The sequence below is a fragment of the Vanellus vanellus genome, assembly GCF_965231255.1.
Source record: "Vanellus vanellus genome assembly, chromosome: 7".
Classification (NCBI taxonomy): domain Eukaryota; kingdom Metazoa; phylum Chordata; class Aves; order Charadriiformes; family Charadriidae; genus Vanellus; species Vanellus vanellus.
In genome coordinates this window covers 1458118-1476020 of record NC_138912.1, presented here as the reverse complement: position 1 = coordinate 1476020, position 17903 = coordinate 1458118, and positions in this window count along the sequence as shown.

The window sequence follows — 17903 nt, the reverse complement described above, 5'->3', positions numbered from 1 at the left end:
ACACCTCCAGGGATGGGGTCTCAACAGCCTCTCTGGGCAACCCGTCCCAGTGCCGCACCACCCTCACAGGGAAAAACTTCTTCCTCATGTTCAATCTGAGCCTGCCCTCTTCCAGTTTGAAGCCATTCCCCCTCGTCCTATCACTCCATGCCCTTGTAAAAAGTCCCTCCCCAGCTCTCCTGGAGCCCCTTTAGGCACTGGAAGGCTGCAATAAGATCTCCTCGGAGCCTTCTCTTCCTCGGGCTGAACCCCCCCAACTCTCTCAGCCTCTCCTCATAGGAGAGGTGCTCCAGCCCTCGGATCATCCTTGTGGCTCTCCTCTGGCCCTGCTCCAACAGGTCCATGTCCTTCTTATGTTGGGGATTCCAGAGCTGGATGCAGTACTCAAGGTGGGGTCTCATGAGAGTGGAGTAGAGGGGCAGAATCCCCTCCTTTGACCTGCTGGCCACACTTCTGATGCAGCCCAGGGTACGGTTGGCCTTCTGGGCTGCGATCGCACACTGCTGGCTCTTGTTGAGCTTCTCGTCAATCAGCACCCCCAGGGCCTTCTCCTCAGGGCTGCTCTCCAGCCATTCCCCACAGAGCCTGGATTTGTGCTTGGGATTGCACCGACCCAGATGTAGGACCCTGCACTTGGCCTCATTGAACTTCATGAGGTTCACATGGGCCCACCTCTCCAGCCTGTCCAGGTCCCTCTGGATGCCATCCCTCCCCTCCAGCGTGTCTACCTCGCCAAACAGCTTGGTATCATCGGCAAACTTGCTGTGGGTGCACTCGACCCCACCGCCCATGTCACTGACAAAGATGTTGAACAGTACAGGCCCCAGTACTGACCCCTGGGGAACACCACTTGTCACTGCTCTCCACTTGGACATTGAGCCGTTGACCACAACTCTTTGAGTGTGACCGTCCAGCCAGTTCTTTATCCACTGAGTGGTCCATTTGCCGAATCCATGTCTCTTCAATTTAGAGACCAGGATATCGTGTGGGACAATATGTCAAACGCTTTGCACAAGTCCAAGTAGATGACATCAGGTGGTCTTCCCTTGTCCACTGCTGCTGTAACCCCTTCGTAGAAGGCCACCAGATTTGTCAAGCATGACTTGCCCTTGGTGAAGCCATGCTGGCTGTTTTCCATGTGCCTCAGCATAGTCTCCAGGAGGATCTGCTCCATGATCCTGCCAGGCACAGAGGTGAGACTGACTGGCCTGTAGTTCCCTGGGTCTTCCTTGTTTCCATTTTGAAAACAGGGGTTATGTTTCCCCTTTTCCAGTCAGCAGGGACCTCGCCAGACCACCATGACTTAAATTTGAAAATTAAAGGGGAAAAAAATAGTAAGTTGGTAAATGCTTAAGAACAGCAAAGTTGCAACAGAAGAAAGTGGTGTGTTCTAATTGGAGCCATCAGACCAGCTTAAGCGTAAGTGAAATTATCACGTCTGCCCAAAGCGGCCAACAACTACAGGGGTTATAGAAGCAGCATACCCCGCAGTGGCTCGGGGCACGTGCCAGGCAGGGCTACTGGGAGGAAGACCAGGGAGTGGCGGGGGCAGCCAGGCTGGGGGACCGCTCTCTCGCCCTCCCTGCCCAGGCAGCCCCCAGCGCCCGGCACTGCTGCGGGGGAGCGGAGCAGCACCTTTCCAACAGAGCACCAACACCGAAAGGTTTGCAGTCCAAGAAGACTGGACGCCATGCAAGTGGCAGGTCCCTACTAGGGTAAAAGTAGCCTTACCCCAAGCACAGTGATTGTCATGGTGAATCGGCAGCAATTTCCCCAATCCTGTATGAGTTTTAATAGCAGAACAATTTTATCCTGTTGCATGAGCACCTCTGCTAGGGCTATTACTGGCATAGCTACCTTGGAGGGGGGTGATCATGTCCTGACTGGCGACGTCACTGAATTCAAACCCCTTTATTTTTTCATTAAAAAAAAAAAAAAAGATGCCTATTTTGTTTTCTAAATGGCAAATAGATGAGTTTCTCAAACAGTTATAATACTGAGAAACATAATGACGGTCTCTAATTAAATTATTTTTTCCCAACCCAACCCCATGTAGGTTGAAATGAATTGCCTCTATAAAAAACCAACCAAAATACCCACTCAACAGATTTAAATGATTAAACCGCAGTTTCACTTGCTTGCTCTTCATTTCTCACTCTTGGGAAGAGTTATATATCTTTTTATTAGCTTGAGATCTAAAGCTGCTTTACTGCATCTTAGCCTCGCCAGTTACAACAAAATTGCCTAATGCCATCCATAAAGAGTGCACTGGTCCGAAAAGAGGTGCGGGGTACACATCTGGCAGGGCCAGATGCTGGGGTACACTGGGGGACCTGGTTCCCAGCCACGGCCACGCTGCTCCCAGCTCATCCCGTCTCCCTCTGCGCCGCCTCTAAATGATGGCACACTGATGAATACAGCACTAATATTGATCACCAACCATCGTCGGCACGAATTTTTCTTTCCAGGGAAAGTTTGAGAAGCTGTGTGCCCATCAGCCCTCAGGGAGCCTGAGCGCCTCTTGAGATTGAGAATATTCGTCATTAAAAAATCTCACTTTCCAAACAATGACTTTTTGAAAATGCGTTGCTGTTTGGGGGATATTTGCACCCATTTCTGCTTTTTAGTCTCTATTAATCATATTTGTTTTCTCATGATGCAGCCCATGAGACAGACACAGAATGACAATTAAGGCTCTTCTGAGAAGCAGTCACACTGGCTGTGGTTTGTGAGTGGTTTGTATGATCGATTTTTACTTTTCAACTGAGATAATGGGCACTTTGCATAGAGAATTTATAACAAGAAACATCCTTCCATATTGGCACATGAAATGGGCATGACTTTTATTGCAGCAGTATTTCATTGATTTTGCAATACACCATGCAGTTCCAGCAGCGATGGGTCTAATTTTGCCTTACCTGGAAGAAGAAGTTTTCCCACGACTATATATTCATGATTTAACTTCCCAGAACCATTTTGCAGGCTTGATTGCGTGTGACTTTTGGAGCAGTTTTATGCCCATCTGACTTTGTTAACAGAGCATAAAAAATACAAAAGAAGTGCAGAACATGACATCAAGGGCTTTAAGTGTATATTTATCTGCATGCTGGCTCAAGGAAGCAGGAAGGATGCTCAGAGGTTGACACTACTCACCGTTTCATTTCAGATAAGGCACGTGAAGGATTTGCTCCCTTTTGAGGGAGTATTGCAGCATGGTCACATACAAGTAAATATTTGGTTAAAAAGTGGGGAAAAAAGCTCCAAAATATGCAACTATGTTTCTGCATAAGAAAACTGAGGAAGGAGAGGTTGCCATAGATTAACTGTCTGCTGGGGTGGGGCAAATGAGTGGTTACTCTTTCCAGTATGAATTACTTCATTTTTTTTCTTTCTTTTCAGTTTATTACAACCGTAACTTTATTTAAATGTAGCTTTTCTTTCCAGTGTGACTGTAATAATTTCTTAGAGAACATATTTTAATAGCTTGACTATATGCTCAGGATTTCTGTTTGCTTCTATAATTGCTTCTTAATTATTTTCCAATTGCTGAAACAACAGTTTTCACAGTTTATTAAAAAGCATTTTTGAAAGCATTACCCTAAGGCATTGTCAACATTTTATTACTATCACTAACAGCCAGCACAAATGAATAACCATCAGCACGGGTAGCTTGTGTCAGAGATGAAAACTGTTTGAGGTTTATGTAGAAATTATAACAAAGTTTAATGTCAGACTGGAGCTGTTTTCACGCAGGAACACGGGAAACTTTCTGCTACCAAATGTCTGGACCAGCTCCATCCCCTCAGCGCCGCACTGGAACATCTCTGAGAGGAACGCTGGGGGCCCCTGGGTCTGCAATCTCACGAGGACCTCACACGTGCAGCGGCCAGGCTGCTCCCAAAGGCTGCTCTTCTCTTAGCATTAGCATTGATTTAAATTCTCTTTGTCTCCAGAATCATCCCTTTTGCCCGGATCCTCCTCCTGCTGGGCTGGCTGGCCCATTGCCTTCCTCTGGCTACAGCGGCTGGATCCCAAATCCCATATGTGAAAAAAAAGTGGTGTTGGGATGCTCAGAAATATATTCTGTAGTTCCCCGGTCTGACCAGGAGAAGTGCACGTCTAAAGGCACATCCCTGTGTCCCGTCCCTCCAGTGCTGTCAGACTGGTGGTTAACACAGCAAAGCCGTGAGCTTGTGTGGCTCTATCACAACCAAACACTGTGTCTTCATTGCCTGTTGTATCTTCATCGTCTTGCGCTTCCCTCCATGCCAGGCAGCGGTGCCAGCCCTGCTGGTATGTCTCTGCTGCTGCGGCACAGCTGAAAGGGACAGGAACTGGTTCCCCCGAGGAGCTGTGGCTGCCCCATCCCTGGAGGTGTTCGAGCCCAGGTTGGACGGGGCTGGGAGCAACCTGGGCTGGGGGGAGGTGGCCCTGCCCAGTCTTCAAGGTCCCTTCCAACCTAAACCATTCTGTGATTCCGTGACAGACACAAAGGAGGTGATGTTCCCAGTGAAGCAGTTTCTGGGTGGGGATGTTGCGGCTGTGGTTGAAGAGGCTGTTTTGTGACTGATGGGAGAGTAGCAATGGACCTCCCATAGTTTTTTTTTTTATTAAGGATTGTATGTTAATGAATCCTCAGGGACGTTACGGATGTGGCATCTGATGCTTCAGCAGAGACACCCATCGTCATCCATGAACGGTCCCAGTGCTGGAGGGGCAACGCAGGGGGGAGGACATGGCCCTACGCACTCCCACACCTACAGGGACAGCATGGCAAGCTCAGAGCGCGCTGCCTGCTCGTTGGCTGCCGTCAGGCTGGGTGCCTGCACCAACGATGGTGCTTTTGTGAAATTACACTGCTCAGAAATGCTCTTTTGAGCACTGCTTGTTTTCAGAGTAATTGTAGTGTTGTGCACATTTGAAAAGGCAAAGTAATAATGCCTTACACTTGTTCTGCCCTTTCGTCCTCAGATCTTTCCACAGGAAAAATCAACAGCGCATCATTAATTTACAAACAAAACTGCCCGAGATGCGGGGAAGCACACAGGATCTCTGGAACGGTCAGGGAGAGGGTGCCTAAGCGCCCTCCCAGCCACCGGCATCTCCTCATTTCCCCTCCCTTTGGCCACAAGGTAGCTTGATGCATACCGAATCTGACTGGCAAGGGGGAGGGGGGGGAAAAAATACCATCTGTTGGATATTATGCTTAGGCTGTATCTTTCCCTAGGGCGGAGAGGGAGCTATGTTTTTTTAATACGATTACCTTTAAACCAGTAAGCATTTCTATTCCCAGTATAATATTACTAGCGGAGTTGGCATCATTGTTACTGGAAAGCAAAATTATATTTCCAAAACTTTAAAGAAAACTTAAGGCAACTATTTTTCCCACTCTTATTTACTTCAGGGATAACTTGGCTATAGCAAGCTGGAACACTCTTAAGCCTGCCTCATTAAAACCCAAGAATATTTAGTGTAAGGAAGGTGTCAGTTTAAACTGTTTCTATGCTTAGTCCTGATTACACTTCCCTTTAAAGTGGTAGTTTAAGAGACATCAGCAGAGCTTGCACAACCTTATTCTTACCTATATAATGTTTCAAATCAAGCCCTGTGTAATTAAGACTTCACAATCAGCACTTCAACTGCAGCCTTTCCTCCAAGCTATTCGCTGGTGCCATTCCAGCGGATGATGTTTGCAAAAATATCGTACCTATAAAGTTGCTAAAAATGCTGAAGTACCACTGGGTTCTGTCCCATTGGTGCTTCAGCCCCCCGGGTCCCTGCCAGCCCCCACGCGTGGCCGCTGGGCAGAGGATGGGACAGGTCCCTCAGCTCTGCCCCATCGGCTGCTGCCTTTTCTTTGCCCATGTTAAACAACACGCGGCCACCATCCCCTTAACTGACTGACATGCCACCATCTTTCTTGAGAGAGGAATTCCCTGGAAATTTATATATATATATATATAAAACCCTTTCATTTCTCCCTGGCATTGCCACTGCTTCACAAGTACTTTACCCTGGTCTGGGACCCGTGCCACACTGAGCCACAACTGTTGCACATCACAGTCGCTCCTTTGCCCATTGGAATATATAGATCCTGTGAAACGCAATAAATAAAGGACATTCCTCACGACAGCTCTTGGTCACGGTTAGATCTTCCTTTGCAATTCCAGCAAGGATTGCTGCTAGACACTTCACTTGCTTTTTCAACAAGAAGCAAACCGGCGGGGTGGTTCTCCCCAGCATCGTCCGAGCCAGCAGCGGGCAGCAAGTTCCCCGCGCTCAAGTACGATAAATGTTTAAACAGCTCCATCCTCACCCGCGGGTCATTTGAACCAACAGGAGTGACCTTCTGCAAAGCCCGGGTGACAGGGCTCCACCGTTTCTTCAGGGGACTCCCAGGGATCAATTCCCTTTTTCATCATTCACACCCTTCGGGGGGGGGGGGGGGAGGGGGGAGGACGTTATCTTTTCAAGCAAGCCGTCGCACTCAATGACAGTCTGATTTATAGATAGGCAAATCAATACCCCTCTCTGTGCCTGTACTAACCATGAATTTCCAAACTACAGCTCACTCTAAACAATTTTAAAGAGAACAGAAAAATTGTTCTCGTCCAGGGATCCCTGAATTTCTACCCTACAAATAATCAATACACTTTTTTCCATGTATTTCCTTGGAGGTTAAAAATCCAGACAACACTTTGGTTCTGACTTCTCCTTCTAAAACCTAAATATTAAAAATAATTACTTACAAATTATTTGGGAATTTTGTGAGAAATTATTTGTGCTATATGTCAGACCTGAAACTACAGGAAAAGGCGAATTTTGCCAAACTTCCCCGTGTAAAAAAAATAGAAAAGTTGAAAATTTCAGAATTTGTTTCCAGAACAAACTATTTCTTTCAAAAAGGGTAAGGAAAATAAAGACTAAAACAAACAAAAAAGTTATGGATTATCACTTCGTTAGTGTTTCCAAGCACCTGCTTTTTTTGTCACCACTTAATACAGATAATATTCTACTTTTGAAAATGCCCCCCCACACACCTGAATGCTGCTGGGGAATATGTCCCACCTTACCCCCACCTTTGCGCCACCCCCCAGCTCTTACTTAAGAACATCCTTCACAGTCCCATCAGCACCGGGAGATTTCTGCCTTTAGAAGAGGAGAACGTCGGCTGAGATGAACTGGGGGCTGAAGCACCATATAGACAAAAGCCTTATCGCCCTCTCCCTCTTCTCACATAACACCGCCATTTTTAAAGTAAGATATATTAAAAGCAGCAGCTGCATATTTATACAGGTGGGAAATAAATGTTTTACTTATATTCTCTTCCTATGCTCTTCTCATAAACTAAATCATATAAATGATTCCTGCTTTACCTTCAACAGCTCTGAGCAGCGTTTTGCCTGGATATAAAACTCAAGTTTTAATACTTTGATTGTAAAGTGGTAAGAGAAGAATCGATGCCTTGAAGGCATTATCAGCTTTAGCGAACTAGAAGTTTTCCTCCTTAATGCGGGGGCAGGAAGGTATCCCTGCCTCCGGAGCTTTGTTATTAGGTACCAGGGAGACAAACCCGGGGCCGTGGCTGCCGGGAGCCCCGCGTGCCCAAACCCTCGTGGGAGGAAAGCAGCTCGGGTACGGGGTTTTCGGGAGCAAGCTGCCTTACTCTAACACGCGTCATAAGCATTCAGACCGTAACGTTCACAGTTTCACTGCTACATGAAGGTAGGTGGAACAAATAGAATGTAGCCCCATGAATTTACAATGGCGCGACAAGGATCACATATGATTTACTAATGAATATGCCAATTAGCTGGCCTGGAGATACAAGGAAGGATTCACTAATGGTTCATCAGGTCTGTGCCCCAAAATGGTGCTTTGCTGCCTGCTCTTCGCCTTCTTTATGCCACAGTGGTGAGAAAGAGAATGTGTTTGAATGCTCCATCCTCATAAGAACTCTATTTAGCAACAGAGCTAACGAAGATATAATGATATTTTTGTTTGTTTCTCTCATGGAATTTTAAACAACCTGTCGCTACTTAAAACAATGAAGCTAAAAGAAATACAACATTCTCCAGAAATAGCTGCAAACGAAAACTTTGCATGTGCCAAAGCCAAGCCCTGGCTGTGATGAACAGCCCCGGGCTGGCACGGAAGGGGAAGAGTCTTCCAGGCGCGTTGTGTTAAATGAAACCACAATTATTGATGGGAGACCATTTAAACACTTAAGACAGTTTCCAAAAAGTGATCATAAAAATCTGCTTTTAGAACTTGTGTCTTGAAATTGTATATGAAAAGACTCATCAACACTACTGGCCAGAGCCATTTTTGATGTTCAAGTACTCAAAGTGTCAACGTTCTTCATCCAGGTCAGATTGAAATGTTTGGCGTGATGCACGCTCTCAGTAGTGAAAAGATCTTTCTTTTTGTAGAATTTATTAATAAGGTTGCATGCAAATTACATAATTACATTATATGTAACTATACAGTAATAATTCAGAATCATAGAATCGTCTAGGTTGGAAGGGACCTTTAAGATCATCAAGTCCATACCATTTACATGGTATAATGTTATTTTATATACTATTTGGGTGCAGAATTTCAGTTTCAGACACGTTTCTGTGCACACAAAGTGCGTGGAACTCACAGTTCCGAATTTCAGCCTGAGACACTTTTTATTCTGAACTTTTCTTTGTATGGCTGTACTTACCAACTAAGAAGGCAAATCTTGACAGCATTATTTACGTGAACAGTCTCACCAAACCGCCCTGCAGAATTGTAATTCATTATTGATTTAGGTGAAGTATGGGGATAATTACAGCACTCTTTTCTGAGGTCAGCTGAAAGTACAAAAACTACTCGTAGAGGCCAGGATTCTCAGAACGGCCCAATATTTCTGAAATTGGGAAAAAAAAAAAAGGAAAAAAAAAAAAAAAAAAAGAGATGAGGGAGGCGGAGGGTGTAGTGCTCACAGATTCATATGAAATTCCCGAGGGTACAATTCCAAGTCACATCCATTAACGATCTCACTGCAGTCAGAGGCACAACACGGCACCGCGGGCAGAACAGCACAGGCCAATACCCCGTAGGAAATTCGGGGCTGGGAATTTTCACATGGTGGTGTGCCGGCCATTGGGTACTTTTGTACCAATGTTTTCATGAATGTATTGTTTGAGCCTATAACATAATTATCAATATGCTGAAAGGTTTTCGTTTGGGATAGCAGAGAATACCTGTGCCTGCTCTGAACACCACGAACAGCTCCAGTCATATGGGCCCACCTGGAAGAAATAAATGCTTTTTGGCTTTGCTTATTCAAAGAGGTGTGCAGAAGCTGTTGGAAACAGATGGACTATGCTTATTAGAGAAACCCACGCTATTTACTAAGACTAAATGGAATCGTGTTATTATTTGATATCACTGGCTATCCATTCCTCCTGTGACAGAAGGAACGTACAAAGTCAGTGGGCAGCAATCGCGCTTTCAAGACGTACTTGAGGATCCAGGCTGCCTTTCCACCTTCTTGACAAACAGCAAATAATTCCACAGACAGACATTTGAGAATAGAGGTGGGGATTTAAGACAATGGGAAATGTCAGAAGAAGAAAGGCTCAAGAACTCCTCCAAAGACTCAAACAGTACCTACGGCAGTGCAGAGGGAGATGGGCTGCAAAGGTGACTGCAGAGAAATCTGGGAGCAACAAGTGATGGTACCGAAATTGTACCAAGGACCTCCTCTGTTGTCCCCGCCAGCCACCGCGCTGCTGCCAGCGGCACAGTCATAGTTACAGACTGAACTTCCTACGTTCAACGCTTCGCTATTCCCTCAGTTGTAACTTTACATGCAATGGTATAGGTTTGTTTTTGTTTGGGGTTTTTTTTGTTTGTTTTGTTGTGGTTTTTTTGTTTGTTTGTTTGTTTTTTGCTTTTTCCCCTTTCTTTGTAATAGGATAACTACAGCCATTTCTCCTGCAGCCCCAGGAAACAGTTCTCTGCCAGCCAAGCTGTTGACTTATTTATGTATCAGCTGTATCTGCAAACGATATTATAAGTGGAAGTATTCTCAATGTATCACGATCCTTGTCAAAGCAACAACTGCCTTATTTACCCAAGAAGCGCTCTATGGAAGAGCGGGGATTTCACATACGAATTCACTTCTGACATTGATGTTAGTTAAAGCTTATCACACGAAACATTGAATTATCGGCTACGGCTGCAGAACTGCAGCAAGATAACAGAATTCTGAATAATAATTGATAACTCCATGCTGAAATCAATGCTATTAGGCTATAGTGATGTAGATATTTCTTTTATCTACAAAACACAATTAAAAATTGAACCGAGTGTGGACCTTAAATGTCAGTATCATTACCAGGTTCGAGGTTGTCAACGCCTGAACTGAAAATTGTGACTATGCAAGCAAAAGCACCCCCTGCAAAAACGCTCAGGAACTCATTTGCAAAGTCTATTTTCTATTAGACAAAACAGCACGCGGTGTATTAGATCTCACACCTCCACCTCCAGGAAGGCTTTTGTCAAACCAAGGCACGCTCAGGGTGGGCAGACGCCCCTGTGGGGCACAGATGAAGGAGCGATGCTTGTTCCTTACAATCCATTCCAACAGAACAAGTCAGCCCCTGGCCGGTATCCTATCACTTTGCAAGAATCCCCCCTTTCCCCAGCATCACGAATCTCGGTCACTCTGTCTCTGCGCTACGCTAAACCAGAGCTGAGCAGATGGGTATTTTGGGCAGGACAGAGGATGGTGAAAGGGCAAAGTTGTGCTGGTATCTATTTCAATTCGCAGCACAGAAGCTTCAGTGTCACCCGAGGCACGGGGTGTCAGTGCCTTTGTTAAACTTATCCACCCGTTATAAGCGTATGACTGTTTAAGAGTATTTTGAAATGGTATTTCATAGCCCACTTTTGGGACTGAATAACAACATAAAGCCTCGTGTTAGTCTAAAAGCACTATTCACACATTAAAAGAAGTCATATATAACAATGACATGGTTTGGGGTTTTTTTGCTATTCCACCCCCCCCCCCCCCCCCCCGAAAAATGGTGGATCAAAGCAACTATGCAATTTCAGCACATCCCAGCGAGGGGCAGCATATTCTCCAGGAGAAATCCTCTGGAAGAATATAATACAAAATATTATCATTGGGTTGGGGGTTGTTTTGTTATGACATACTATTTTCCTTCAATCCAACACAGGCTTCTAGCAGTTACCTGGGAAGCCACCACTCTTCTTTTGGGTATGTTTTATGATCTGCTCTGGCTTCGCAGTGTGCCAGGACTGAGAGCAGAAGGTGGTGTTAAAGCCGGAGGAGAGGGGACGCCGTGGCGGTGGGGTGCGCCACATGCCTCGGGAGCAGGAGGATGCTCACAGCCTCCTCCAGCTAAACCAGCTCATCACCGGTCCACGGCAGCTTTGTGCATGCTCTTCTCGTTCCCACCTTCGAATGAAGAGGGCTCTCGAACGAGTCTGGTTACAGCGCTTATTCTCAAAGCCTTTAAGCACACGACTCAAATGGATCTGTAAACTCTCAGACTGTTCACAAATTCAGTATAACATTTAAGCCCAAGTACCTTGTTCAACCGCAGTTTATGTTCTTCTGTTGGTAATAACTCATCTTTTAAACACAATGGAAGCTGTTTGATAAAAAGTAATTAAAGTATTGAAGTGTTATTTTTTTAAATATTGTTATACTGAAGCTCTTATTGTCACCTCAGCAAGAGTGGAATAGGGTGGCAGACCTGAAGGGTGGCAGCTGAAATCCTCCTGGAGAAAGTGTGGACACCACTCAAAAAACTCGCTTCCATATGATATTTGAACTCCAGATGAGGCAGAAGTGGCACCCCTCTGCTAGAATGAGGAAACAGAGAAGAAAGAGCAAAAAATAAAGAAATATTTTCCCAAACCAACTGAGGAAGGTAATTCCCATCAATTTAAGTTACATCTCAGTCCTCATTTCTTAATTCACAACACTTACCTTGCTATTATTTCTCACGTTGAGAAGCACAGAAGTCCGCAACATCTACATCAAGTTTCTGACAGAAGGATATTATTTATGGCAGGTATGATGCTCAGAATACCCTATTTCAAGGACAGTAGTACAGTCACAGAATACTGATATGAACGTCTCGGGACACGATAACCTTTGCCCGATGGCTGGAGACAGGACTTGGGAAACACCTACACCCACATCACCCGGCTGGGCTGGGTATGCACCAACTCATACCCATCAGACATGCCATGGCAGCGTGTGCTATCAACATGGGTGACAAATGTTGCTTCCCAATTAGCAGCCTCAAAAACTGATGACCTTCCGTCCCGTCAAACTGCTGGGAAGGTCAGCGTTAACTAAATAATGATGGAACAAATGGCAGAGCCTGGTTGTCAAAACTGCAACTCCAGGAAGACGACTTCAGCTTTGATGAATTCAGAGAGTTTTCCTCGCCAGCAGATCAATGTACAGCTGTCTCCAAGCATTTCCCAAGACTTGGAATTAAATTTCAGGTTTTGAACTGAAGGCAATGAATTGACTTCAGACTCCAATACAAAATACAGCCATCAGAAATGTGACTTATGCACAAATTTGGATCTAATGAAGAATAAATACTCATTACTTGAATGGATACCAGTTACTTAAAAGAGCATTATTTGGTCTGTGTAAGTGTGACAGAAACGAAGGGTGATAGGACACGTCAAAGTGCTGTGAGCTGTGTGATAGATTGTAACCCTACAGTGGTTTTATTTGAACAAATGTTACAACAACTCCCAGTAATTTGATTGTATCTCTGTATTTTTTGTGTCTTCTGCAACACAATATTACTTCCCGTCATCCTAGAGATGGGCAATCATTTATCGTAGTAAATAAAATAATTTCCTATTACTCTACGTTATGAAAATACATTTCTTTATTTTGATGAAGTGACTACCGTTTAGCATCTTCACAAAGCAGAAAGGCTGATTTTGCTCTGCGCTTTCTTACTTTTTCCATGCTCAGCTGTATCTATTAAATGTACCCATACATATTTTTTTCAGAATATTACTGTTTTGAGGATAGTGGGACACCGTACTGAAATACACCAGCCGATTAATTCTCACAACAGTTCTGCAAAGGGATGAGAACGTATCTCTCTGCATAACTATTTCTTTGAATGATTTGTCTAAGAGAGTGTACGTGTGGGTACACCACCATGCACATGGCTAAAATAAATTCAAAGAAAAATGTCTTTATTTTTCAGTGCTTTACAACAAACGCTAAGTAGAACTCCATAGACAAAAATTCCAAAGATTTCCATGGCAAAGTTCTTGTATTATCATGTCCACTCTGTTCTCAACTTACCTGTAGGAAAGCAGAAAGATGTCCCGCAGCATTGCAGCCTTTCCAGACAGCACTGGGGGAATGTTTCGGGCCTTCGGGAAGACTTCTGGGAGGGGTGATGGGGTTCCTGCACACAGCGAGAGGGCGCGAGGAAGGAGGATCGCACCAAATTGCTGCTGCAGGATCGCACGGTGGAGTAGATGAGAACCAGAGGAAACACAGATGCACGGCACTACGTCTAGCAGCCATGTGCAGTATAAGCTGGCTCATTAAAAGGGATAATTAAAAGGGATAATTAAAGGCAGCTGCCTACATAGTTAATTACTGTCAACAATTAAACCTAGAGGTACATTGCAATAGATACCCGAAGAAAACTGAACTGAGAAATGGCCCCATCCGGGCAACGTCTCTTCTCTGGCCACCCCAGACCCCGAGGAGTTCTGCTCTGTGACTTTTGAAAGGCTGCGTTGCTTTCCTAGGACATTATTTTCATCTTCTTGTGTAGGAAAGTTGTTGGCTACAAGCCCAGGAGGGTATTTTCTGCCAGGATACTAATCTGCTTGCCATCAAAGGGCCAGGATAACCCTTTCCTGTTGGGGAGGGGATGGGATGGGATGGGGTGGGGTGGGGTGGGATGGGGTGCCTCACTCTCCCTGCGGATCATGCCAACCCTCCCCTTCCGAGCAGGGACTGCAGTTGCCAGCACCCACAGCAGGAAGAAACCATAGGGCTGCAAAGAAATCTTTGTGCAGACGGTGACAGGGCAGAAGATCACACAGCTGTCAGATGAAATACATCCATCACACAGGTTGAAAATATTTCCTTTTGGTTTTTTTTTTTTGTATGGGAGGAAAAAAAGAAACATGTTCTCTCTCACTCAGGAGAGAGAGGAAGTAAAATAAATATAATCATTTCAATATTAATTTTAATGTTATTTGTTGCCCATAATAGCTTGCAAAATACAAAGAAACCTCAGCCAGGCTTAAATGAACTGGCTTATGAATCTGCATCCAGGGTACAGCTTATGAAAAATTAAAATTACAGCACTAAAATTTTCTGATTAAAACCCCTTGAAGTCTCATAAGAGCCAGTGGCTGAAGAGTCAACTGAGAACATTTGTCATCTTTAAAATGTCTTAGACTGTATTTTTTCCAAGTCACCTCACCAGCCCGGAGACTCCCTCGAGAGCGGCAGAGCCGTGACAGCTTGCAGAGGAGAAGAGCTCCAGCTTACATCCCCGTCCCAAATCAGTGCCCGGCTCCGCTTCTCATAAGGATTCTTCCACCAAAACCAACACATCAGACCCCACGTGCCGTCTGGAAAGGATGTATTCAAATTGATGGGGATATTTGCAATCATTTACTGGTTGTAAACATTTTTAAAAAAATAAATAATAAATCAGTAGAATGTTTGTTTGCAAACATCAGAGTACGGTGGTGCAGGGGAGCACCCTTGCTTTGGTGCATCCCCGTGCAGAGACCAGTGCCCCCAGCGCTCACTCACGCGTGCCATAGAGCACCGGCACAGGCACCAAACGCTCCTCTCTGCGCAGCTGCTGCTGCAGCGGCAAAGAATTGCTTTTTCAGGACTTCCAGAAGCTGCTTAAAAAAAAAAAAAAATTATCGTTGTCACCTAGGATACAAAAAAAAAAAAAAATACCTCTCTGTTTTTGCAAAACTTCTGCCGCTGTGTGTTGGCACCTACTGATGGCTCTTGACAGCACAGGATAAGAGATTTTTGAATTTTTTCCAGAACTCTTAATGCACACAAAAATTCCTACCCATTTGCTACCACCGGCTCCAAATGGTGCCTGTTTGCTGGTCGTTACTCATCGCTGAAGCGTTCCATATGGAAGCTTTTTTGCTTCCTTGCAGGATAAACCTGACCGTAGCTGCAAACACTACGTCTCCCAAGAATAAAAAGTTTTAGTACTAGAAATCCTTAATTTCCCAATAGAAAATGAAGGATGTAAATGGAAGGAATCTTAATAAGTTTATTATGAATTACTATTTTATATGCATGTTCTGATAACATTTTATGATCCCTGAACTATTCCTACAGTCACAATCACCGGAACAGACCCCGTTGCTCGTGCAGAAACCCACCGAGACCCCAGAAACCCAACTGGGTATGTAGGACACTGCAGCCCATACACTTGCTTTTGAACGCAGCTTTAAATCAGACTTTACCTTTTGCGGAGGGGCTTTGCATCTTTTTATTTTGCATTTTTGTACCTGTTTTCATTTTGGGTTTTGAATTCATGAAATCAGACATGTATCACCAAAAAAATAAAAAAAAAGAGGAAAAACTTAAAAAAGGAGGACAAGATGCCATAGTCCAAAGTTTCAGCCATGTAAACTTCCAAGTGGACGTAAGGAGAAAACACTCTCCACAATCAGCAATTAAATACTGGAAGAGGTTACTGGGCAAACTCAGCATTTCTGGAGATTTTCAAAGGGTCCTGAAAAACCTCATCTACCTTCGAAGTTTGCTTTCTGTTGAGCAGAGGATTACAGTAGATTGGCAGCTTCCTTCCAAAGTTTCCCCTCCCCATAATTTTATAAATTTTTTCTAAGACAAAACCCAAAACAAAACAAAAAACCCCACAACAAAACAACAAAAAAAAACAAATTAAAAAAAATTAAAAGCCCCAAATAATAATAAAAAGTAAAATAAAACAAAAATTAAAAAAAAAAAACAACCCCAGACAAAAGAGGCAGGGGTTGCCCAAGGCGTGCTGGGCTGCCAAGGACGGGGCTGGATGAGCCAGCTGGAAACACACAGGTTCCCTTGAGACCCCTGGTTTATTTTAGGGGGAACTTGGCCAAAATTGAAGCATCTCCCCAAAGCACTTTGGTTTTGTCAAACTGTCAGGATTTGATAAAATGCTGCTCCAGAACACCTTTTTTTTTCCCCCCCGCTTAACAGTTATAACCATATTTTGTTCACATGGTGGCGAGATGAGTTTCCAGGTTATTTAGGGACTTGGATATGGGAGTAAAAAATTATTTCCCTTGTTTAGAGATTGCACAAGACAGACTTATAGGAAGAGGTGATATATAGCTGTGCTGCCGAGAAACCCCACGGAGGAAGAATTTGCAGCTACTGGAGCCCCAAATCCCCCACCACTTCCATCGCTTTGGAAACGTGACTTTGCCCAGCACACGGCTCTCACCGGTAGTCAGCTGAAGCCTTAATTTTTAAAATAGCAAAATTTGACACTAAACTATTATTTATCTAGACTTTTTTCTTGTTCACCTTTTTATGTTATATCTAGACCTAACACACTAGTTACCGGTGCAGTGGGGATATTAAATATTATTTAACACTTGCAGTTCTTTAGTTTCTTGGACTTTTAACGGAAGTGATTATCCCCAATATAAAGTTTGAACAGGGTTACTTGTTTGATCATATATTTTTGGCTCCTCCAAGAAATTTTTTCATCCCGACTTCCTAGAGATTGATTTTGTATACAATGAAATATAAAACGTTTCCTATCAGTATCTTGTCATTACCCTTAAAAAACAATAACATAACATTTTTAAACAAACAAAAAAAAAATTGGTCTTTCCTTCCCTAAGATTTTTCTTTTATATTTCACAGGCTACTTTCTAATCCTTTCAAAAATATGGAGATATACCATGATATGCATTTGACATCAGTGATGGTTTTTAAGGCAACTCCAAGAGAGATTTGAGACTTGAGCAAGAAACCCACCGAAACGAAAGTCCAAACCTACATCTTCACGACACAAATCTTTTAAACTAACTCACCTTTGGAGACAACTCATGCAGCAACCTAAACATTTCTGGTAGACATGTCACAGCTGAGATTCTGTGACGGTATTGTACTCCTCACAGGAGAAAGCCACAATAAAGTAGATATTTATCATCTCAGAGGACACCCTGCAGGAAGGAGAAACTTGCATTTTAATGCACCATTCAGCTTCTCAAGTGAAAGCAATCCTCATCTGGGCGGCTTAAAGTCCCCAAGCTGTGGCTGGGCTGTCCTGTCGCCCAGCCCAGGAAACCTCCGTCATCATCTGACAGAGGGAATGCACGGGTGGCTGGCGAGGGCGACCACTGATCGCCTCTTGGCATGATCCATCCTAGAGGTAAGATGAAGATTTAGAGGACAGAAACCGGAAATAAAGTCAAATTGAGATCGTTTATGAGATGATATGCAGAAAGGGAACGTATTTGTAAAATATATACATGTATATATATATAAAATACATATACGATTTCTATGCTTCTATTCTCCACATTGTTTCTCCTGAACAGCAAAATAATTTTTTTTTTTATCCAGACGAGAGACCATTTCTGTGCCTTCAAAATCAGCCCACGTGTGCAACCCCGCAAGCTGCGAGAGACGTGCAGTGAGATATGCCACAAACCGGCAAACTCTCCCCTTCGCGCCGGGCTGGAATTCACACTTGATCAGCGCTGAGACACAAAGTGTTTCTTTGCTTACTTTCCGAACCTTTTCCGCAATGCAAAAATAACGGGAATTGTAGGACATTAGTGCCACGAACACCTAATGAAACGAGGGACGTGATCAATGAGCACAA